We start from the raw sequence: 25,395 nt of genomic DNA, 5'->3' as shown, positions 1-25,395 counted from the left end.
GCGGTTGGGCGGAGAACAATGTACGTTCACATTCCAGGACTACACGGACCGGCTCGGTGGGCAATCCTCACGGCATCTCAGGCCACTGCGCACACACGCAGGACGAGGTTAGCCAGGAGCCTGCGGCCAGCCTGGGACCGGGGAGCCAGAAACTCTGGGTGCGATGTCAGCTGGGGCAGAGCAGGGGTCGCCAGCTTCAGTTCACCGGCAAGCCAGGCGGGAATCGGCAACCTGGGTGCACTCTTTGAGCAGACTTGGTGGGTTGGAAGGCCGTGGCTCTTGCAAACCGGCCAGTTACCATTTACTCTCCCTCCCCTATCACCAGATCTAATGATTTCTCAAGCTAAACCAGAAATCATATGTGGATGTGAAATATCATTTTCAGTGTTGGCTTTATTTGATTTTATTCTATTTTCTTACTTTGGCTTTGTGTGCCAAATAAAACAGATGTGAAGACCATATCCTGCAGTTGCCCGGTGAAACCCCATTTTGAGACAGTGTTGTGAACCTTTGTCATTTACTGGTCATTGTGACTTTAGGAAAGACACTTAGCTTCTCTGAGCTTTGGTTTCCACAACTAGAAATCCGGTATTTTAATACCACTTTCCCCAACTTTTCAAATGGTTTCCAAGTTGAGGATAAAGAAGGAAGGAAGTAATATTCACCAGGTAGCTGCTGGCATGGTCCTAAGTGATTTATGTATTTTCATTGTTATTCTTTTCTCTTTTTTTTTCAATCATCACCATGATTGTCTAGGTTAGGTATCATTCCCAATCTACAGATGAGGAAAGAGAAACTTGAAGAGCTGAAACTGGAATTTTAACCAGTATTTCCAACTTTGAGAACTTGAAATTATCCTCCAAATTTAACAAACAATTGTCATGATAAGAATGGGGAAACTGAGTCAAGAGTTAACATTTCACAGCCACGCCTAGTGAAGGTATCAACTATTTGGGATCTTAGCTCAGTAATAAAAATTCACCTATTCAATAGCAACATTTTTTTACAAAGTGAAATAGGCAGAGCCATCAAGGGTATAATGAAGGAAGTACTCCTCAAGTGCTTCAGTTAAGAACTTTCCAAAGGAATGCATGACAATATATAGGAAAAGATTTGTACTCTCTAAAAGATGTATATGCTTTTACCCAGTAATTCATCTTGAAGGACTCAAACCTAAAGAAATAAAAGAGCTGTGGGCAAAGATTTCCAAAAAAGGATTCACAGAGACTTCCCTGGTGGTCCAGTGGTTAAGACTCTGCACTCCCAATACAGGGGGCCCAGGTTCAATGCCTGGTCAGGGAACTAGATCCCACATGCCAGAATTAAGAGTTCTCAAGCCACAACTAAAGATCCTGTGTGCCACAATGAAGGTTGAAGATCTCGAATGCCGAAACTGACTGGGTGAAGTCAAATAAATTAATTAATTAAAAAAAAAATTCACAGAAAATCAAATGTTCATCAACAATGAAACAGTTAAGTTATATAATATAATACCCATCCCAAGGAATATTATGTAGCCTTGAAAGATAAATGTTTATGGAGAATATACAATAACCTGAGAGAATGCTTATGATATGATCTTAAGAAAACAAAATAGAATGCAAAATTAAGTAAAATAGATATATACATATTACAATCAAAGAAATGCAAAGAAAAAAGACAAGAAGGAAATTCACTCCAGTGTTACTTATCTGGGTAAAGGGATTTTAATTTAATTTCCTTCTCTCTTTTTCTGCAACTTTTAGATTTTCTCTAATGAATGCTGAAGAATTGATGCTTTTGAACTGTGGTGTTGGAGAAGACTCTTGAGAGTCCCTTGAACTGCAAGGAGATCCAACCAGTCCATCCTAAAGGAAATCAGTCCTGACTATTCATTGGAAGGACTGATGCTGAAGCTGAAATTCCAATACTTTGGCCACCTGATGGGAAGAACTGACTCTGATGCTGGGAAAGATTGAAGGCGGGAGGAGGAGGGGATGACAGAGGATGAGATGGGTGGATGGCATCACCGACTCAATGGACATGAGTCTGAGTAAACTCCGGGAGTTGGCAATGGACAGGGAGGCCTGGCATGCTGCAATCCGTGGGGTTGCAAAGAGTCAGACATGACTGAGTGACTGAACTGAACTAATGAGCATATTGGATTTTATATTTAGAAAAGTATATAGTTTCAGGATGGAATGGGCCTCATCTCATCCAGTCTGGGGAGTGCATAGGTCTGGAGCCAGGTATCACATTTATTTTAAAAATAAAAGCCCAGAAAGAAACTCTAGAGAGAGAAATACCACAACATAAAGTGGTTATTACTGACTGATAGGATTACGGGTGATTTTTTTTCTCTACTTCTTTATATTTCTATGTGTTTTTCAAACACTCTACATTCAGATTTCTTTGAAATTGGCAATCAAAGAGACAAACCATAAAATACTCGCTTGCATTGACAACTGTTCCAAGCAGGGAGATATTCTTGGCAGGAGATCTGTACCAGAATCCAGAATTGCTCTATCTCCATTCTGGGCTTTGTACCTGTACCCCCAGCCACCACCACCACCAATTCTGAATGTTTTAAATCCTTTAAGTATCAATTTAAACCTAAAAAAGTAGGAAATCTGGATTCTTTTGTAGCTTACAGAGGAATGACTTGACTCAATCTGTTCTTGAAACCTGTTTTCTACCGCTTTGCCAAGTTAAAATGGCATAGGGTGGATTATATTTAATTGAGGCAAACAGCGCTGTCATCAGGACTCTGACCTAGGGGATACATTTCTCTGACACTGCCCAGAGATCCAAACTGTATCCACGCTTTGAGGAAGTTCCTTGCTTCCTGTATCCACCCTTTCAGGGAGCTGATCACTCTTCTGGCTTGGAAGACCACAGCCTTGCTGAGCATCCTTGCTAAGAGGGAAGACCTTCCCATTCTCTGGTCAGAACTGCCTGGGATCCCTTATGGGATTTACCACCCATGTTCTCCGAGATCCCCTAGGCTTTACCGTCCAGAAGACCTGGAGTTGAATCCTATATGGACTTGAGCTGGTTGTTGAACGTCCCTCAGGTTTCTTCCTACATCTACAGATGGGAAAATAACATTGATTTGACCCAGTTGTTCAGAGGATCAAGCAAAGACACCTTGTTATAAACGCCTTGAACCCAAACTATATCGCCCTTCTTGCCTCTCTAGCATCTTCCTTCTTTTCCTGACTCAGGAGACTTTACTAGTCTGCTTTCAAGCACACATTTTTGGCGAGTTTCAGCATGTCACCAAATCCTCATGATTGTGCTGTCCTCATAGGGCCAGCCAAAAACAGCAACAACGTTGGACACTACGGGAGTCACCTGGGAGAAGGCAGCACTAGCTCTTAATTCAGGCCAGGCATGTGGCACACTTCACTCGGACTCTGTTTTAAGGATTCCATTTTACATTGTTCTCAGCATGAGTGTGAACCAGGGGTTATAACCATCAGTTCCATTTTGCATGCATGCCTGTGTGTTCAATCATGTCCGACTCTTTGTGACCCCGTGGACTGTAGCCCACCAGGCTCCTCTGTCTGTGGAATTTTCCAGGCAAGAACACTGGAGTGGTTGGCATTTCCTCCTCCAGGGGATCTTCCTGACCCAGAGATTGAACCCACGTCTCTTGTGTTTCCTGCATTGGCAGGTGAGTTCTTTATCAGCTGAGCCACCAGGGAAGCCCCAGTTCCATTTAACAGGATGCTGAAGCACCGCAAGTGATGTGGCAAGAGCCGCAGGCCTCTTAGGGGGGCTTTTGTGTTTGTCCATGTTTTCCCACCTTGTTTCTGTTTGGTCCTCCTTTCCTTCCCTTCACTGAGGATCTTCCAGGTTCACAAAAACAGAAATCTTCCTAAAACAGGAACACAAAATAAATCAGTCTCTATTCCAGGCCAAATCACCTCATTTATTTAGACTCGAGTAAGTTCTTGATTACTATTCCTGGAACCAATCTTTCTAAAGCCAGATAATATAAATTTCATATTTACCAAGACACCAATGGCTATTGGTCAATGGAATGGTGCCAATCTCTTTTGGGAGTTTCTAGGTCCTCTTTAGTGTCCTTTTTTACTTTTGGAACTCTTGAACATTTCAAAGTTTTCTGTTTGTTTGTGTTTAAAGCGAATCATCTATACCTTAATTTCAAGAAAACAAGCACATTTTAAATTAACAACTAGAAGGCAAGTTCATGAATAACCAGAGGAAGTGAAGAAAAAATAACATTCACCTTAGTGTGTGATCTTGGGCAAGTTACTTAAACCTCAGTTTTCCTCATCTGTAAAATAGGGGTAATCATTTCTATCTCATAGGGATGTGTGATGACTCATTCTAGTGCCATAAGTTGTGCAAAGCACAGAGAACTCTCCTATACAGTAAATGTTTAATTATGCACAACAACAATAATCTCTTTAATTAGAAGGAAATACCCACAGCCTTGCCTGCCTTCCTATAACTTATGGTATCTTTGCTTTTAGGCCTGGAAAAGAGAGAAGCAGCTCAAGAAGGGAGAGAAGGGAACTTGCAAGTGTAAATGAGGCTCCCTCCTCTTGCAAATTATAAACCTTTTGTATCATACCACAGGCTGAAATGCATTCCAGATGTGCTGAAGAATTGAATATGTTTAACAAATCAAACCATAGAGGGGAAAAGATTTGAATATTTATCAGACCTCTAGGGAGAAAAGGCTGGTTAAACTTAGATGCATCAGAAAAGATCACAAAGAAAGAGATGGACAGACTTGACTACAGAAAAATGTAGCACATCTGTACATAAAAAAGGACAGGAAAATGTATGCAGTCAAAATGCCTGGCAAAGGCATCATATCTCTATTATATAAAGAACTCATACTGTATGTATGTATATATGTATGGGGAGAGATGAGGAAGTTAGCCAGACCCTACTAGACAAATGAAAAAAGAATTCAAATAAATAATTCACAAAGGAAGAAGTATATTTGGGGATAAAAGGGAGAAAGCAATCTCACTGGCAATCCAATAAATTTGCTACCACTTTTCTGTCTTCAAAGAGAACTGATTTTCAAAATCATAATAACGCCTAGTGTTAAAGAGGGTGAAGTGAAATTGGTACTCTTGCACAACAATGAGAATGTAAATCAGCCTAAACCTTTTGAAAAAAGATTTATCGCATCAAGTGTTGTAAAAAATTATCTACCATATGGTTTGGGAAAAACTGGAGAAAAATAAAAGTGGACCCCCACCTTAAAGCATGTGAAAAGGTGGATTCCAAGGGGATTAAATACCTAAATATGAAAGGTAAACTATGGAGTTGGTTACGGACGATGTAGAAGATGGTTTCATTCTGTCACTCAGCCGCGTGGCCTTGGGCAGGACTGTTTTGCCCCTCTGAGTCTCAGTTTTCTCTTCCATTAAATTAGGGATTTAATAACCACCATACAAAGTAGTGTATGTAAAGCACTTGGCATGGGTAGGTGTCTTTGACAAAAGTAGTAGATTATTCCTTTTCTGTTGGGTACACAACTAGATTCCCTTGCCTGGCCTCTCTTGCACTGGTACGTTTGTGTGAGTGAGCTCTGGCCTCTAGAAGGTGAGTCAAGACGGTGAGTGCACTTTCAGGTCCCATGCAGAATCCTATATTGTCTTTCCCTATGCACTGGGGGAATGGAGAGGATCTGGGGCCATAGATCTTCCATGGAGGATGTGCAACAAGATAGAAGGATCCTGGGTCCCTGAATCACCACCTGGAAGGCTGTTTGGCCAAGAACTGCTGATGAGACTTTATGTTCACCAGATATAAATTTCTACTGGGTTAAGTCACTGGAATTTAGAGTTTCTCTTCTATTGCAGCTAGCAATACCTATCCTAACTAACACAGAACTCAATGATTATCATGCCATTTGATCACCAGATTTCACTTCTGGGAATCTAATGGTCGAGGTTCGTTAAATCTGGTTCCTGGTATAGCTCCTGGTGGGCAGCAGAGAGGTTTCTTAATCCAGTCCCTAATTTAAAGTGTGTGTTGGAGGATTTCCAGAGAAGTGGCTAATAGAAAAATCAGATCTGTTGGTTGACTTAAGGTTTTGTTCTAAATTGTTTAAGTTGGGTTTTTGCACTCTGAGGTTGGGATTGGCTGGAGTGTTTTGACTAGACTAGACTAGAGCTCAAAAAATATTCCAAGGATAAGCCAAAATAAAAATAGAAAAGGGAAAATATGGAAGTAATCAGATTGTCTTTATCAGCTGATAATAGTCTGTCCCAAGGCACACAGCCAAAAAATGTTAACCCTGGCCAGCCGCTCACACACTCCAGGTGATCTGCTGAGACAGAGACCTGTGACAGCTAGCAGAGGGCGGGTACAGCTCCGGGGAACTGAGATGCAGATAATTCCTCAGACTCAGTGCCTCCAGCCTCAATTCCCCAGATAAAACGTGGCGCTTAAGGGACCGCTGAGGTGTGTGTGGTGTGTCTGTATGTGTGTGTTTGTGTATGTGTGTGTGTCCAACCACCTTACTAAGGAAACCATCTTATTTTTATTTATTTTTAAAATTACTTTTTTTTTTTGCTGCGCTGGGTCTTTGTGACTGTGCAGGCTTTCTCTGGTTGCTTTGAGCAGGGACTCCTCCTGGACTTCCCATTGCAGTGGCTTCTCTTGTTGCAGAGCTCAGGCCTAGGGCGTGTGGGCTTTAGTAGATGTGGCGCATGGGCACCGTGGCTCTGAGGAACGTGAATCTTCCCTGACTGGGAATCAAAACCTGCATCCCCTTCATTAGTAGACAGACTCTTAACCGTGGGACCACCAGGGAATTCCAGGAGACCATTTTAAATGTGGGAAAAATCTTTATGCAAAAGACTATTTAAGGCAGTATTATTTACACAGTGAAAAACTTCCAGAGCAACTGAAGGGCCTGTGGCAGGTACCCATCCAAGAGCCATTCCAGCCTCTTAGAAAACAGTATCCCAGTGGTGCTGTGGTTCCAAAAATTGAGTCAGGGTTGTTCTAAGCCAGTTTTGGTTCTTCCATTCCTTCTTTTCAGAGATTGATCTAGGACTGGATATATGATTTTGGCCAAGGAGACGTAAGGGGAAGTTTGCTAAGGGCTTTTCAGAAAGACAAAAGACAGAGGCACTTAGCCTTTCCTCCCACACCTCCATCCCCTTTGCACTTTGGACCCTGCTGATGATGATGTGATTCCTGGAGATGCTGGGCCTTCCTCTACCGAGCTTTTATCACTCTGATTTCATGCTCTGGCTCTGATAGTCTCCTTGTCTGTGAACTCCTTGAGGTCAGGCACCTCTCCTGATTCATTTCTGAGCCCCTAGTGCCTGGCATAGAGTCTGACACCATGAGTTGATGGGTCAACTGGATGGATCAATAAATGCATTAACAGAGAGCCAACAAGTATGGTATTCAATGTCATGCAAAGCAAGGAAAGACTGGGGAGCTTTCACAAACTGGAGGAAACCAAGGTGCTATGATGACTAAATGCAACGTGGTGTCCTTAATTGGAGCCTGGAAGAGAGAGGACCCTAGGGAAAAAACTAGCAAAATTCAAGTAAAGTCAATGCACTGTGAGTAGCTTTGTTTACAGGGGATGTCAACATTCTTAGTTGAGATAAATGTTATGAAAGATGTTAACCTTAGGGGAAGCTGGGTAGGGGATTTGTGGGGACTCTCTTACTATCTTGACAGCTCTTTTGTAAACTTAAAGTTATTTCAAAATAAAAACCTAAATGCCTAAATGCTGAGGACGGACAGAAGCTAGGATTATCTAGGGATTTACTAAGTTGGTGAATAAGCTAGGACTTGAGAGAAGATAAAGAAACTTGCGATCAGGAACCCACAGGGAACAAATATATAATCAGGACCCGGTGGAAGAAATGCACCAGTTTTTCTGAGTTTTGACAAGCCCTCTTTGTCTCACCATCTGTAAAATGGGTGAAAACCTACATGTCGGATGGGGAGTAGGTTTGATAGCTACATAGGTCTAACTAGGATTGCCTGAAACCCCCAGGTCCAATGGCCTGGAGCAGTTTAGAACTTTCTGAGATTTCTGCAAATTTTCAGAGGTTTGAATTCTTGTCATCTGCTGCCTTCTTGGCTTCTACACTCTGTGTATATGTGTGTGTTATGAGAGCATCATCTGCTGAATTCATCATGCACACACACATATATACACAGGTAAGTTTAGAGGAGCATCTGAATATTTGGGAATTGCATGGCAGAGTGACACCCAACAAAGCAGAACCTTCCCTTCTCTTGCTGACTCATGTCCTCACCCCTCTCCTCTCCTTCCCCTCCACTCTCCCCCCTCAACTCCCCTCACCTCTCCACCCACCCCCCAACCCCCAACCCCATCCCCATCTCTGTGATGGGCAACCAAGCTCTCCTCTCAGAAGCCAGGACCCTCAGCATCCTACCTCCTCTGATTCAGTCAATGTTAAAACACAATTCCCTTCTTAGGAGGAATTTTGATACCAGCTATTAAAATACCATCTGCTTTCACTCCTTGGTAAATCTAAAGCCAGGGCTGTCTCCCCTTGGACTTAATACAGCTGCGGCTTTGATCTACTGTGTCTAGACAACCTTGTGGGTCAGAATCAGTTGGAAGAAACTTGGCAAGGTAATTATGTGCTAATAACAAAGCCCTGGTATTTCACAGGATTTGAGTTAAAAATCAGAGGACTTAGTTTCTCCAGTGTTAGCCCTTGGACAATGTCATCCTTCCTCATTTTCATGGTAATGTGCTGTCTTGAGCGCGAGGCAGGGGGATAAAAGGTAGCAGTCCCCCATGGGATCGTGCATGGGAGAACGCATGTGTGTGACCGTCGTGGAACAGGTGTATCAAGAGAAGAACCGGTTGAGAACTGCTGGGTCAGAGGATCTACTGAGATCTCTACAAATTGTGAAATACTTGAGCAAGGTTAGTGACTGAGGTTCACATATGCCTCGGAAGATAATGATTGAGGTTCATATATACGCTGGAAGAGCCCTTCAAGGTGAGCTGGTCTAGTGTCCACCACTGTCATTTTAGAGCCAAGGAAATTGAGGTCCATAGAGGCAAGTGACATGCCATGAGCTAATGATAGCCTGGGGGTGGATCCCAGGGCTGCCCTCAGCACCTCACATCCTCTCCTTATTCCTAGAGACATTCAGATGAAAATGGGACAGCCCATAGCTGTGGGGAGGGATCAGTGGCTGGCCATGTGACCCTGTTTTCCCCCTAAATTTCTAAGAATGTTCGGAGAAGAGCACTGTTCTTGGTCACACAGGGACAGCATTGCTCTATCACACTTTTGCTTTCTCTTCTCATGGGAGTGTGTCTTTTAAAAAAATTATTTGTTAGGCTGCATTGGGTCTTAGTTGTGTCATGCAAGCTCTCTAGTTATGGCACAAAGGCTTAGCTGCTTCATGGAATGTGTTATCTTACTTCCCCGACCAGGGATTGAACCCACGTCCCCTGTGTTGCAAGGCAGATTCTTAACCACCGGACCACCAGGGAAGTACCTGTGCCTTGTCTGACAATTTTCGGGATCATTAGAACCAAACACACGGAGTCAGCTAAGCCCCAGGTGGGAAAGGATGCTGCATGCTGGGACGCGTCGGGATCTTGGCCATGTGGCATCTGCTGCCTGACCTTGGGCCAGCGAGTGGATCTGAGCAGGTCTCGCTTTCCTCGTCTGTCAACCTGAGATACTCACTGCTCTTGCAAGGGCTGATGTGAAAAGTGAGTCTCTCTAGCACACAGTGGATGCTTCCTTAGACTTTCCACTGTCTGCCCCAGCCAAGAGCTCACAACTTGGCTATTTATGAGATGGGAACCTTTGTACTTCGTTCTTCCACTTCCACAGCTGTATAGGCTGCTTTTCTTCTTTCTTCTCCCTCCAAAATCCCATAAGAAGTGAAATCACCACAGGCCTTCTGTGCCCAGCACAAGTGTCCAGGGTAGGAGGAAGGGCACATGAATGAGTTGGATTCTTTCTTTTGTGAGAGACAGAAGCCCACTCTGGACTACTATATTCATCTCTTCAAGCACATCCCTTCTCCCCCAACCTAACATTTGAGCATCATGCCTTGCAATCCTTTGGCAGCTCATTGATATGTTAAATAATGGTGCAGCTTAGAATCAATGGCATTTTTGAGTTTATGAATCATGGTACCTGAAGCAACCCAGGGGATGCGCTGGGTCCTGTAACCAAGCCATGGAAAGGAGCCATCACCAGGAGACACAAGGAACTTCAAGACTTTCTCTCTGTCTCCTTCCTTACTCCCTCTCACCCTCCCCAGTCCACTCCCCATTTCCCTCTTCTCCATGCCCTCTCTCCCTCTCACCTCTACTTCCCCAGGTTATGTTGGCTTCCTTCCCTCAGATCAGCTCCCCCATAAAGCCAGAAGCATGGTCCAGGCAGTTTCAGGCTTACAGAAAAGACAGCTCTTCCCCATCATCTCCAGTAATAAAAGTCACAGCAAGGAGCCTTGATTTGGTCACATGCACATCCCTGGACCAATCATTTCTGAGCTTTGGCCACACTCCCTTTCATCCCACAACTTGGAAAGTGGGATGTGATAAGTGCCAGCCTCCATCAGACCCATATGGCCAAGACTGGGTTTGAGGGCTAGTCTTCTGGGCAGATCACACAAAAGAAATCCACTCTCTCAAGGCTTGGATCCACCTGCTCTATGGCAAGCAGGAGTCTGGTCCAAGAACTCCTGGTACTTTGCCTTTTGCCCTTCACCATAAAGAAGGCTGAATGCCGAAGAATTGATGCTTTAGAATTGTGGTGCTGGAGAAGACTGTTAAGAATCCTTTTGGACAGCAAAGAGATCAAGCTAGTCGATCCTAAAGGAAATCAACCCTGAATATTCGTGGGAAGGAATGATACTGAAGATGAAGCTGCAATACTTTGGCCACCTGATGTGAAGAGCTGACTCATTGGAAAAGACCCTAATGCTGGGAAAGATTGAAGGCAAAAGGAGGAGGGGGTGACAGAGGATGAGATGGTTGGATGGCATCATCGATTCAATGGACATGAGTTTAAGCAAACTCTGGGAGATAGTGAAGGCCAGGGAAGCATGTCATGCTGCAGTCCATGAGGTGACAAAGAGTCGGACACTCTTTGGTGTCTGAACAAACAAGTGACTGAACAACAAGTCAAGGTAACTTGGCCACTCCTGCTTTAAAACTCAGTACGTCATTATTGTTATGGATCAGTATGGCCCCCGTTTAGACTATTCACATACATAGGACAAGCACATGTTCCTCCATCTGAGATGGAGATCTCCTAACATGATAGGCACTCACTATATTAGCTAGAAATTACTGCCAGTTGATATTTACTGAGCGCTTGCAATGGGTCAGGCACAGTTTGAGTATTTTGCTCATGTTTAACCAGTTAACCCTCAAGCCCACCCAAGGGGGTAGATGCTGATATGATTCCCATTTTGCAGGTAAGGCAACTGAGGCATGGGGAAGTTGAATAACTTGCAGTGGAGTAGCTTGATTTCAGAGGGGTACAGCTGGACTCCAGCATCTTTGCTCTCCACCACCACCGTGCCCTAAGGGGAAAGGGCTGAGCTGAAGCCCTGCAGGCCCATCGTTAATTCAGACACTTACTGAATTCAAACTCCAAATGGCCACCCAAGTGACAGGACAGCAGGGGCTTGGAATCCTCACAGAGTTTGTTTTAATCCTTGATAATAATCCTTGTTGGCACTGGTTTAAGAGTTTAAATTACACTCTCAATTTTCTTGTAAACAACTCATTTTGCAGATGAGGAAACAGACGGTCAGAGAGGATAAGTAACTTCCCTAGAGACACACAGCTGGGAAAGTGGGGAGTGAAGTTTGCAATCCAGGACTGCCTGAGTCCAGCACCTGAGCTCTAACCACGCACTTCTCCCCAGATCTAGGAACCCTCAGTCTGCGTCTGGAGTGAGGGTGAGGGGGTGCTAGTCCTTAGGAGAGCCTTTGGGAGGGTAGACTGTCTTCTGCCCACATTGCCATGCCCATTCCCAGCTTGTGAATTGCTGTGGCTCAGGCGAGGGCTGAAAGGAGCTGCCCATTTCCTCCCGCGCTCCTAAACCTATCCCAGCAGGAGTCTCCAGGTGTCCAGCAACAATGCCACTTAGGGCAACTGCTGGGGATGCTTGTGTGCACGCTGTTCCCACTCCTGGACTGTGCCACTGCCAGGACTGTCTGTGATTCCCATAGGATTGCCTCCACGGGACCAACACATAACAGTCATCATAGCTGCCACTTAGGAAATGCCTCACAGAGGCCAGGCACTGACTTAAGGAAATTCCCTCACTCATTCTTTCCAACGGCCCTTTATAATGAGAGTTCAGGAAATTGAGACTCAAGGAGGTAGAGTGGCCGAAGCTGCATAGTCGGTGGGTGGCAGAGCCACAACTTGAACCTGAGTGTGATTGACTTCAAAATCCCTGACTTTAATTGCCAAGTTTATGCTGCTTCTCATTGCATGCCAAGACAACAGAGATCCGGGAGGCACAGTCCTTGTTCCCAAGAAGCTCAGTGTCCAGGAGCAGAGACACATGAATGTACCCAAATAGCAGTTGGGTGAGGGTAAGGATGATGGATGCGAACGCTGGCCCTGAGGTTGCACAGGGGAGGGAATTGTCATCGTGGATGATGTACTCTTTGTGATTCACGGAGTGACAGGAGTCGCACTCAAACTGGCAGTGGCGGGGCAGAGAGTAATTGGCTCATAGTTTAGGTAAGCTCAGGGAATGGCTTCAAGCATGGCTTGATCCAGGAACTAAAGAAACCTAACAGGAATCCCTCCCCAACTTCAGGCTGTGCTTTTCTGGCCTTGACTTTAGCTTGAACTTTAGTCTTTGGGGTTTTCTGTTGTTGTTTGCTTATTTTCTGGCTGGGCTGTGTGGCATGCGGGGTCTTAGTTCCCCCTCCATGGACCGAACTCGTACCCTCTGCGGTGGAAGTGCGGAGTTGATGCCACTGGACTGCCAGGGAAGTCCCTAGAATGGAGTGTCTTTGGATTTGCTGGAGTGATGTGCCACTGTCTCCCATGGTCAGAGGTGGAATCACGGCTTGGCTATTGGCCAGGTCTGGGTCAGCCACTCACTCATGAAACTGAAGGAGAGAGCCAGCCCTCAGCACGTAGCAGTGCTGGCACTGGAGAAGGAGTAGCAGAGGCTGAGTTGGCAGATGGGCAATGCCAACCCTAGGTAGGTCAGGCCATGGAGGTTCACCAAGGACTCCTGCAGGGAGCTTGGTCCTAAGCGACGGGCGGAAGAACACTGAGCAGAGCTGGGACTGGGAGGAGAAGTACACCTCCTTCCAAGGGAACAGCCTGTGCCCAACCATGGACGTGTGAACTAAGTGTCTGGCAGCGCTGGAGGCCAGAGAGCACGTGGGAGAGGAGTGTGAAATGCAGCTGCAGGGGGACAGGCCAGGGCCTGCAGGCCTGGGGGCCACGCTCCAGAGTTGGAACTTTCCCCTTCAGGCGCCTGGGGAGGGAGGGCCTGATAAACAAGGGCAAGGGCTCTAGGCTGGACCTCCCGCCCTCCTGAGAGGGCAGACTCCCTCTCTGGGAGACTCTGATTCTCAGTCTCCTCCTCTGTGAAATGGGGAGGATGTGATACAGCCTTTGCAGAATTGAAGGCAAACCCATGATGAGCAGAGATGGGCCACTGAAAGTGCTCAGAAACACAAGCCGTGGCTGTGGACAGGCTTCAAGCACCAGAGGGACATGCTTCGATCTACATTCTAGAAAGCTCCCCTTGGGATAGGGTGGAGGGCGGAGGCCAGGAGACCAGTGGGAAGAGGTGAATGTGATGGCTCTGTTCCTGGTGAGACAGAACGGCTCTGGCGAGACAGAGAACGCGGGGCTGATGGGAGAGGGCCAATGGAGAGAAAATTCCACTGCACTTGGCAAAGGATGTGATGTGGGGAGAAGGAAGAATGCAGGATAAAAATAAACAAGAAGACAAAAATCTATCCTTGACCTTGGATCCCTTAACTTTTTACTTTTGAACAAATAAATTTTCTCACATAAAATTCAACCATTATCCCTAGTCTTTTTTTTTTTTTCCTTTTCTTCTTTAAATATCTCAAAAATATATCCTTGGATGACTTGATTCCCAGGTTTGAAATCTTAGAGTTTTGTTTTTAACCTGAATATGCTTTGAATGTCCTACCTGCTCCCACTTGCTTTGTTAGGGATAGTGCACTGACTGAAATCACCCACCCTGGTCAGGCACCGTAGTAACCATTTGCATGAGTTATTTTATGACAGGAGGTCCTGGTAAGGAACATGGAACTAATGAGCCACCGCTAACCGGAAGAATTCAGAAAAGGTCAAAAAGAGACATCACATGTCCTACCACCTCCCAGAATCCTCTTCGCTGGCATCCATGTTGGCTGAGCAATGCATGCGCCACAAAGAAGGGCCCTGAGTCAGAATGATTGGCCAGAGACAATCTGGAAACGAATCCCATCACCATAAAACCTGAGACTGCGTGGCAGAAGTCCACCTGGGTTCCCTTACCCTCCTGCTCTCTGCCCAGGCGTCTCTTTCCAATAAAGTCTCTTCCTTTGTCAGCACGTGTGTCTCCCTGGACAATTCATTTCTGAGTATTATACAAGAGCCTCCTTTCAGGCTTGGAAGGGGTGTCTCTTCCTGCAACAGCTTCACCTGAGAAGTTTGCCCAGTTTTTTAGGTCACGAGTGTTTTTAAAGGTTTTTTTGTTTTTGTTTTTTTAATGTGGATCTTTTTTTTTTTTAAGTCTTTATTGAGTTTGCTATAATATTGCATCTTTTTTATGTTTTTTGGTTTTTTTGGCTGCAAGGCATGTGAGATCTTAGCTCTCAACCAGGGATCAAACCCACACTCCCTGCATTTGAAGGTGAGGTCTTAACCATTGGACTGATAGGGAAGTCCCTAGGCCGTGAGTGTTTTGTGTGATGGGAACTTGGGCTTGTTAGGTGAGTTTACAAGCAATTTCATTCACCAGGATGAATCTAAATCTCAAGTAAGTTTCCAGGACTCAAGTCCTAATGAATCCTCACCAAAAAATGCAAAAGGGGAAAAAAAGGAGGATGATGAGGAAGTGAAGGAAGAGGAGGTGGAGGAAGTAAGAGGAAAAAAGAAACAGCAGCAGCCACTGAGAATTCAGAAAAAAGAAAAAGAAACTTAACCAGAAAAGCCCCTGAGCCAAAACCTTTCACAAGAGCCATTTGACGTCTAAATGTTAATAATAATGATGCAGAGACTTTGTACTAAACTTTGTCATTTCAAAGCCATTTTTACAATCATTAGTTAATCAGGAAATGAATCAGAAACATATGGATCATATTTCACTGGAATCACATGATTTTAAATCAGAGGAAAACTGCTGTAGGGAAAACAAACAATAAAAAGGGCTTAAGAATTTCTAAAAATTTTTTGGTTTTGTTAAGGCAGATAGTTTGATAACTAGGTGAAACGTACATGGATGCAAATGGGATCAGCTTGTTCATGGAGTTTAATGAGAACATAAACCTTGGATTTCCATTACAGCACCCAACTTTCCCTGGGTGGAAACGCTAGAGGGAAGGAAGAAATAAACAGGTATATTTACCTGTCCATGTACCCAATAAATCTCAGTGAGAATTTTCCCTGGGGAACCAGCGGCTGGGTACAACAAAGCAAATGTGCCTTAGACCTGCCGATGTCAAACTGCGGTGCACGTTTCAGGGAGGGACTGATGGCCTTTCCATGCATCGCTCTCTGCTGGCGGGATGTGGGCGAGTCCCCAGACACCTGAAGTCTGGTTATTAACGACTGAGACAAAAGTGGACTTCCCCGGCAGTCCAGTGGTTAAGACTCTGTGCTTCACTGCAGAGGGCACGGGCTCAATCTCGGGTTGGGAAACTAAGATCCCACATGCCACATGGCATGGCCTAATAATAACAAAAGCAATAATATCTGAAGCCTATTGAACTGTTAGTATGAGCCAGGAACTGTTCAAGAACTTGACATTCATTAACTCATTTCATCTCATGTTGATCTTATGTCCTATTTTCTCCTTTACAGGAAAGGAGGGTGGCAAGTGGTCAAGTCAGTTACTCATGATTATTGATAGTCACACAGTGAGATGTGTCTTCACACCCAGGTAGTGGTCTCTTAAGCACTAAGCTAGACTTCCCTCCTCAGCCTGGTGGATGTCTGGGGAGCCTTCCTCCTCTTGTTGCCCAGCGCCCAGGGGGACACTTACAGCATTCCTTCGTTGCATTCCCCAGGGGTGCGGTATGCCTGTGTCCCTCCTGAGGATGGGATCTCATGGAGACACCAACTCCAGGGCCAAGCCTCGAAACCTCCTGTTACTTCCGGGCCCTGGAGAATGAGCTTCCCACTGGGCTTGGCCTCCCGCCCCCCTGGACAGAGTGGTGGACAGAATAGGCAGCCCACTGTGGGATAAAGGATGCAAGGAGCCGGCACCACACGCTTCCCAAGAAAGCATCATTTCTGTTCAAAGACCAGGGTCTTCCGGGGCAAGGAAGGACCTGAGTTCCAAGGAAGATGCGACAAGAGCCCACTGGGGTGCTTTTGCACATTCCCCTGCTCTTCCTCCCTCACTCCACTCCGGCTATGCGAGCCCCTCTTCTGTTCCTCACAAGACCCAAGCACTTCCTCCCTCCCAGCCTTTGCCAAGGCTGGTCACTCGGCCTGGAAAACCCTTCCTCAAGGTCTCCGCACCGCAGCTTAGCTGAGGAGGCTTCCCCAGCCACCCTGACCTCACCGTCTTAGTAGGGCCCTCTACTCTCTCGTGGCCCGTGGCTTCCCCCTTCCATGCCTTATCCCAGTTTGTAATTGCACGTTTATTTGCTCACTAACTTGTTGATTCTCCCCTTCTCAACTCTCCCCCACAGGAAGCAGTGTCTCTTGGCACCTCCCGTAAAAGCGTCCAATCAAACCACACCTAGCCCAGAGCTGTGTACGGAGCCTAGATCACACAGTATGTGCTCAAGAAATACTTCAATTGAATGAAAAAGTATCAATCAGAATCTGATCTCATAGTGTCATTCTGATGAGAGAATATCTCCTTCTTCCCTTTCTACTTCTGGCACTTAAGCTCCACGGCAGCTGGACTGGAGTCCTGGGAGATGCACAAAAGGGTATTTTCTTTGATTTTAATTCGACAAGCATGCGGCACTGGGAGTCTGGGACACAGAACTTGGGAGGCAGGCCCTGTCTTCAGGGGGCTCCAGCCCATTGCAAAGCCAACACTGACTTCTGCCGGCCTGAGGGGGGCATCTGAGAAAACTGCGGTGACTGCAGTGGGGCTGGGATGGATGAGCAGGGCCTTTCGGGCAGAGAAGGGGCAGGGCATCCCAGGCAGAGGGCAGAAGAAGCAGAGCCTAGACGTGGGAGACATCATGGCGTATTCAGGTAACTTCTCCTGGGTTGGCATGGCTGGCATGGAGAAAATGGCAGGAGGTTAGGCTGGAGGAAGCCAAGCCATAGCCAAACCCTCAAAGGTGTCAGGGTTATGCAGTGGGGACCCCCTAGAAGCTTTTCATGCAGAAGTGTGGTTGGGTCCCCCTGGTGGAGGGGGCAAAACAGAGGGCAGGGAGACCGAGAGCAGGTGAGTGAACAGATCTGAGGGCTATTCAGAGGGAGAGCTGACTGGACGGGGCGTAGATTCCACTTTCAGGGAGAGGAAGAATCTGAGAGACTCAGGAGTGCCTGCAGGAGCGTTGTCTGTAGCATCCCCATGTCCCAGGGGCACGGGGCTCCTGCTGCAGACTCTCATCTGGAAAAGCGTCCTCCTCAAGGTCTGACCCCGCCTTCACTGGCAAGTTTCCCGCAGCACCCAGCTCCATCCTGCCCCCCACAGAATTTCTGGAAGATTCTCTGAATGTCCAGGCCTTCTCAATTCATCAATGCCAGGGTGAAGCCGCCCAGCTCTCACCCCCAGCAATAATTCTTGGGTTCAAGGGCTGCAGGGAGGATGATGTACTGGTTGGCAGCTGAAATGGTTGTTTCCCTCACAATATCGAACCCCAGTTCACGAGGGCGAGTGGGCAGGACTCCAACAGCAGAAGGCCGCTTTCTTGCTCTGGGTTCGGAGCCAAGATTTAATTTTTAATTTTCAAAAACATGAGTGGTCAGACCATGGCTGGAAAATTGAAACCATCCTCTAAGCACCGCGGCGTCTCCCACGAGAGCCTTCCCGGTTGCTGAGCACGATGGAGCTAGGAGGAGCCACTTCCCAGCTTCCTAGCCTATGAACGGCAGGGCTTCAGGTTTTCTTCCTGGGCTGTAACTGACAATACCTGCCCAGCTTCTAACTCTCGAGCTCTGTGTGACCTCAAGCGAGAGCGCAATTCTGAGTTTCTTCAAATCTTAGTTTTCTCATCTGGTAAAAGGGAGCAGGAACATATCACCTCACAGAGCTGTTGTGAGGAACAAAGGAGGTGAGCTCTGGAGACTGTCTGTCATAGATTAGGTATATAACAGGGCACAGGCTGGATTTCTCTCGGTTATAAACTGAGCCAAGGCTTTTAATTTAGAGGACTAAAAGTTAACACCGACAATAACTGTGCCCACTCTTGCCCCCATATCCTCCCCTCTTTGGCCAGGTCTAGAAGGGAATGGCTACCCACTCCAGTATTCTTGCCTAGAGAACTCCATGGACAGAGGAGCTTGGTGGGCTACACCCCATGGGGTCACAAAGAGGAAGACACAACTGAGCAACTAACACTACTGCTACACTGTGGAAATTTTGAGAAGAGAGGGAAGCTGGGAAGCTGTGTGACCTTTAGCAAGTCTCTGAACCACTATGGGCCTTAGTTTATTCATATGTAAAATGGGAGCATGAATCCCCACCAACCTCATCATGTGGCCTGAGAAGGGAGTTATGATTACCTAGTGCTCAGGGGTGAATTCTCTAGTGGAGGGACGAGCTATGTGAGAGGCTCACGGATGCTGACCATGAGTTGATAAGAGGATTTCCCTCTTTTTCCTTTTCAAGAAGGAAATGGTGCTTTGTCCCCTAGAGAATGAAAATTTCCCTGGTCCACGAGAGAGATAAGGGGCTTTGCTGTTTTCAAAATGTTAGAATTGGAGACACCAAGAACTTGCTTGTCTGAAAGGGGCTGATTCCAAGTGAAGGGGGTGAGATTTGCGAAGATGGGTATGTGGTGGAGGGCAGTGGGTACCACATGTAGCAGACAGGGGCCTCCCACCCCCACGAATGGCCCCAGGGGAGTACAGTCTCCAACGAGAACAACACATGAGTGGACCTTTGGAGCAGGTCCAGCTACGTGATCTGCAGGGCCCACTGCAGAGTAAAAATGCAGATCATTCGTTCAAAAGTCATTCAGAATTGCAAGATGGTGACAGGAACATTAAACCCAATGCTGGGCCCTTCTGAGCCCAGGGCCATGTACAATAGCACAGGTCAGACACCCAAGAAGGTGACCTTGTCTCGCTTTGGTGTCAGAAGCCCTTGAAGTTTCCATGGCCCAGATGGGCATCAAGGAAGTAAATGTCATGAGCAGAGAAGCCCTTGCCCTCCATCAGACCTGGGAATTTTGGAGAAGTGAGGAAGACCTGATGCCTGGGTCTAATGTTTGCACTGCATAAAGTTACCAGAATTCTTCACCGCTTTAGGGAAACAAAGCTCCTCCCCACTCTGTACCCCTAAAAAGCCAAGACTGACTATCCTGCCAGCCATCTGGGGATGGAGCCAGATTTAACGTGACTTAGAACAGAGAAACTTGACCATCCTTGTGTCAGAGGGCCAGGTGGCAAACGCATCGGCTGCTCAGTCTGAATTTCATTTTATCCACAGAACAGATGGGGATGCAGAGACTCAGAGAGGTTAAGCAATTTGCCCAAATTCTAAGAACCAGTAAGTGGTGGAGCCGAGATTTGAGCCTTGCTATTTGATTTCAAGAGTCTCTGCCTCACCACTCCACTACACCCAGGACTAAGCTGGAATGGCTGTCTTCTGTAGCCCTTGTGATGTAACTTCCCTGCTTCCCAGTTCGTTTTTGTCTTTCACCCTGCATCCCTCAGCCTTAGCCTCTACTGCGCTTGTGTTCTTCTTGCCGTGCCTCCAGTGCTGGCTGGAAGCGCATGGAGTGAGTGGAATGATCTTCCTGGCTCCCCTGCAAGCCACCCCTCCCCTTCACACCCCACACGACTGCACGAGAGGTGGGAGGCCGGTGCCGTGTCACGTATGAGGAAACCGAGGCTCCAAGAGGTGAAGTCACTTTGCCAAGGTCACTCATCCAGGATTAAACCCAGATCTGGGTGACCTCAGAGTCCAACTAATGAAAGGTAAGGTACAGTTTCTGCGGCAGTTAGGGGAAGCAGGAAAAAAGTGCAGACTTTTGTTTTTTTTAATTGGAGGATAATTGCTTTACAATGTTGTGTTGGTTTCTGCCAAACATCAACATGAATCAGCCATAGGTATACATATTACTCTCCCTCTTGAACCTCCCTCCCACCTTCCACCCCATCCCACCCTTCTAGGTTGTCACAGAGCACTGAAGCCCAGACTGTTTCACATCAGCGAATACATGTTCTCTGATGTCCTGCTGTGTAGGACAATTCCGTCTTCTTCTAGCCTCAGTTTCTCCATCTATAAAATGGGAAGCATTGAGCCACTTACAAGAGCACATGTTCTACTGCCTGACTTTCCAGTTCAAATTCAAGCATTGCTGGCTGTGCGATCTTGGGCAAGTTACTTAACCTCCCTGTGCCTCAGTTACCCCATCTATAAAACAGAGGCGGGCATAGTTAGGTCTCTACCTCTTAAAGTTGCAAAGTTAGAGGAGTCTAAAGTGTGGGAAGCATTTAGCTCAGAGCCTGGCACACGCTAGGCACTGAGGAAATGTTAGATCTTCTCATGAACATGAACGGTGGGCTGAGATCCTTTTCAGCTGGATCCTAAACTGCCCCCATGCCTGGCGCCTAAAAAGTATGGACCCGATTCCCTGCAGCCTGGGCACAGAGCGCCGCTGGGGTTGGCGCTCCCCGTGCTCACTACTCCGGCGGGGGCACGGCTGGGAGGGGCAGATGACGCCAGTGAGCCGGGAGGTGTCGCCTGGGCATGAGGTAATGGAAGACAGGCTTGCAGCAAGTGGGGTGGCACATGTCATCTCTGGAGTGGCGAGCAGGAGTGACTAGGTACACCGGGGGTCTCCACTGGGGGCAGCCTGGCCCCCTTCTGGCTGCCCATCACACTGTGTCTTTGTGGCCACCCTCCAGCAGGGGCCCTGGGCTGGAGCTGAGCCAGAGACCTACCCCTCAAGCCCTGAGCAAGGGAGCGCCTGGCGCAGGGTGGCTCCACCCCACTTCCCCATCCTGAGAGAGAGAAAGGAATCAAGTCAGGCTAGGTGGGTGGAGTGAGCCAACTTTCTCATCTGCCATGCTTACAGATGTCTGACTCCGAGCCAGACCCTTGAGGTTCAAGAGCTAAGAGGACCTGTCTCTGACCCACCAGGTATTTGGGGCATGGATGGGAGGCAGACCTCAGAAAGTGCAGCGATGCTGGTGGTGGTGATTTGGAGGGAAGGGAAGAGCAACCCACTCCAGTATTCTTGCCTGGAGAATTCCATGGACAGAGAAGCCTGGAGGGCTACAGTCCATGGGGTCGCAAGAGTCAGACACGACTGAGCGACTAATACACATAGAGAAAGAAGCAACCAATGGGAGGACAGTCACAGAGGGCTTCTCAGAGGAAGTGACTCCTGAGCTGGGTCTTACAGGGTGAGTAGTCTGCCAGGCAATCAGTCACAGACTGAGTGTTCCAGGTAGAGGGCCCTATATCAGCAAAGGCAGGGAGGCATGAAATAGTACCAAGCTTCCCAGTTATCTACAAGTGTTAGCGTAAAGGACACGAGTAGGTGAGAGATGGGTGATAAGAAAGTTTACAGGGGCCACAGAGATGTTACTTATTAGAAGCTTCCTGTGACACACAGGCATCATCCCATTTCCTGTGCCCATTTTACAGATGAGGAATCTGAGGCTCAGGAAGGTACCGCAGTTTCTCCAAGACTAGCTAATAGTAAGTAGGGCATCTTAGACTGGAACCCAAATTCACCCGCTCTAAAGCTTAAGGTCTCAACTACCCTGCCCACCTCTTAAAACTCTGGGGACCCTCAAAAGCCATGGTAAGGAGTTCAGATTTTACCCTGAGAGCTGTGGGCATCTGTAGAGCCTTCAAGCAGGAGAATGAGATGGTTACATTTGCAGTTAACAGGGTCACCATGGGATAGAGCAGAGAATGAACATGAACCATCCAGATGGCGTTAATTCAGAAAATCAAGCCAGTCCAGTGTATACCAACCCTGGTAAACGGGGATTCCAAGGAGGCAACATCTCCTTAAAGAATCCTCAATCCCATCACCTACCTGAACCACACACTCACATCTAACGTCCATCCCCACATTCATTCACTGCCTCCCTCCCAGTCTCAGAGACATTGTCTAACAAATCAGACACATGAGAACAGTTTCAAGCAGTTTCCAATTGTTGCTGCTGCTGCTGCTAAGTCGCTTCAATCGTATCTGACTCTTAGCGACCCCATGGACTGCAGCCTACCAGGCCCCTCCATCCATGGGATTTTCCAGGCAAGAGTACTGGAGTGGGGTGCCATTGCCTTCTCCTTTCCAACTGTTAGGTCTGGGCAATTGAGTTGTTTTAAGAACTGAAGGAAAGTGAGTCAGTTCAGGAGCCTTGAACTGAGTCTCAGTCTCAGTCTGAGAAGACTGACTTGTCCACTCCCTGCTGTTTGGCCCCTGCCAGGCTCAATTGTGGTCTCTCCCAGGCTCCTCCAGCACCTAAACCTTCATTCCTCTGGGTCTGCCTGCCCCTCTCTCCCACCAGGCCAGGTCTTACTGATTCTGTGTCTAAAGCCTGGCACATGGCAGGTGCTCAGTGTGGGCTGAGCTCATTATTGAATGAATGACCTGAAGATCAGCTCAGATGGAAGGATGCCCCAGTTAGGACTGTGGACATGGAGGCCGCCTGGGTTCAGCATGGAGGGACGTGCGCGCGTGCTCAGTCGCTTCATTCGTGTCTGACTCTTTGCAACCCTATGGACTATAGCCCGCCAGGCTCCCCTGTCCATGGGGATTCTCTCCAGGTGAGAATACTGGAGTGGGTTGCCATGCCGTCCTCCAGGGGGTCTTCCTGACCCAGAGATCGAAGCAGCTTCTCTTATGTCTCCTGTATTGGCAGGCGAGTTCTTTACCACTAGTGCCACCTGGGAAGCCCCATGGAGGGACATGGGGTCCCATTTATAAGCCATCTTTATTTCTAGGACTGGCCGTGCCTACAGGTGATGCAGACATGCTGGGACAAGGTGGGCACCTCACTTCTTGGGTGTCTCCTTGCCCCTGGGGGGCTGGTTACTTCCATCCTTGATTCCCATCTGAGGGGGTCATAGAGTGTCAGCTGCCTTGTTGGTCTGAAGTAGGCACCTGCTAACCCAGGCGGTTGGTCCCTATCACAAGGGACCCATAATCTTGCCCTCCTTCATCTTGGGAGGCGGGGGGAGAAGAGAATGCCCAGGGCTACTTATTCCTAGAAATGTTGGGGGTACTGAGTGCTTGAAGTGAAGAGAGTGAATTTTTCCATATTAGCAAGATGATGAGGAATTAAAATCTGTGAGCATCTCTGATGTGCCAAACACTTCATGTACCTTGTTTCTAATCTTTACACCAGCCTTATAAATGGATATCGACCTTCCCCCATTTTACAGATGAGAAGACTAAGGCTCTGAGCAGCAAAGTGGCAGGTGCAAGGCAACACGCTGAACTGATGGTCTAGCAGGGTTTGCACTAGGTTCTATTTGGCCTGCAGTGTTCCCAGGGACACTTCAGCTGGCTGGACCCTGAACCCTCGTGCTCTGCGCCCCTCTCCTACCACAGGACAGGGGTTCTTGGCCTTCTCCACCCACTCAGGGCTCATGCTGCCCAGTCCTCGTTACTGCTGCCAAGTACTGGGACCTGATTCGAATTTGGGGTTCTCTCCACTGCAGCCCAGCAAAGGTTTTTATTGGAATGCCCCTCAGATTTCCAGACTTTGAAGATGTTTCAACAATGCAGTAAAAGGCAGGTCTTTGCCACAACAAAAGGCAGAAATATCACCGAGGAGTAAACAGAATTCCTTGGCCTCTTCAGAGCGTGTGTCAGCATCTCCTTTTCTTCTCTTTCCCCCCGTTTTTCTTTTCTTTTCTGCAGATTCAAAGCCTGTCGGGGAGGGTGCCTTCCTGGCACTGATGGGGCGGGCCACGGGCTGCCCCAAGCTCAGTGTCGCCGCCTCAGAACAGATGCTGGGGCTTTGGTAAACTGAGAAAGCGTAAACTGCTGTGAGATGCTTTCCTGACGACCACAATTACCCACATGGAAAAGCCATTCACAGTCCCAGCCCCCTCACCCTGCCCCCTGGCACACACATGTGGCGTGCCGCAGCTCCAGGAACAGGCCTTCCCAGAATGAAAATGTATGTGACAAGTACAAAACGGCTTGATTTCAACTGATGGCTGGAAATTAAATGGATTTGAAATGTACATGCTTAAAAACAATTTCGGCCGAAAGCATACCCATTTAATATTGCGTCTCTAAATGAGACCTCGCTCCCCAGGCAGGCTTGTAACGTGATGAAAACCAGCAGTCAGACCCCACCTGAGACCCCCACTCACCAAGGACACCATACCCAGGGGCAGGTTGTGTGTGTGTGTGTGAGCGCCTGAGCCCATGAGTATGTGTATGAGTGCATGGTGGCCTGAGTCCCTGTGTCAATGTGTGTGTGACCTTGTGTGTGTATGTATGTGTGTGTGAAGGGACAGAATGGGGAGGAAGACACTGCCCTTCCATATTTCTTCAAGTCAGCAAGTGTCCTCTGAATACACACCTTGAGCCTGAATGAGGGAGAGGGCAGGAGAGTGCTGACCACAGGAAAAGGAGAGGTTGTGGCCTCTCAGAGCGTACAGGCCATTTGAGACGCTGCAACCAAATCAGGGAGACAGAGCCAGTCAAGACCGTTTTCAGGTGTTGAACTAGAAAGGGAAGGGGAAATTAGCTGATTAGGCATAGACTGAGCACTGGTGTGGAATCGTGAAGAATAGCTGAGCTCTGAAACAAGTGAGCTGGATTCATCACTACAAGTTCTTGCCCATGGGATCGAGAGCAAATCACTTATCCTGGGGCCTCAGTCTTCTTGCTGATAAAATGGTTCTCATAGAAGGTATTGTGTTCATGCCATGCATTCAAAAATAATGTTCATGTTATAATCATTGTCCCTGGGTGGCACCAATGGGGCAGATGTCATCTGCCCTTTTTTGGGGGGGCCACCCCACATGGTGTGGGATCTTCCCCAACCAGGGATTGAACCTGTGCTCCCTGCATTTGGAGCACAGTGTCTTAACCGTGGGA

General features: G+C 47.4%; 1 long non-coding RNA gene and 1 other non-coding gene across 2 annotated transcripts; one reads left to right on the top strand and one right to left on the bottom strand.

The window, feature by feature from the left end:
• Positions 1–717: 717 nt before the first annotated feature.
• Positions 718–24,915, bottom strand: LOC145517689 (uncharacterized). The gene is made up of 2 exons (XR_014062267.1): positions 24,875–24,915; positions 718–3,859 (listed from the first exon to the last, which is right to left on the bottom strand). It is a non-coding gene; the product is annotated as an uncharacterized LOC145517689 (long non-coding RNA).
• TRNAG-CCC (transfer RNA glycine (anticodon CCC)) lies at positions 1,230–1,302 on the top strand. The gene has a single exon. It is a non-coding gene; the product is annotated as a tRNA-Gly (tRNA).
• Positions 24,916–25,395: the final 480 nt, after the last annotated feature.

The sequence above is a fragment of the Giraffa tippelskirchi genome, chromosome 8 (assembly GCF_054371585.1).
Source record: "Giraffa tippelskirchi isolate mGirTip1 chromosome 8, T2T-mGirTip1v1.2.pri, whole genome shotgun sequence".
Taxonomy (NCBI): domain Eukaryota; kingdom Metazoa; phylum Chordata; class Mammalia; order Artiodactyla; family Giraffidae; genus Giraffa; species Giraffa tippelskirchi.
The sequence above is the reverse complement of the archived record's forward strand: the minus strand, read 5'-3'. Positions and strand labels throughout refer to the sequence as shown.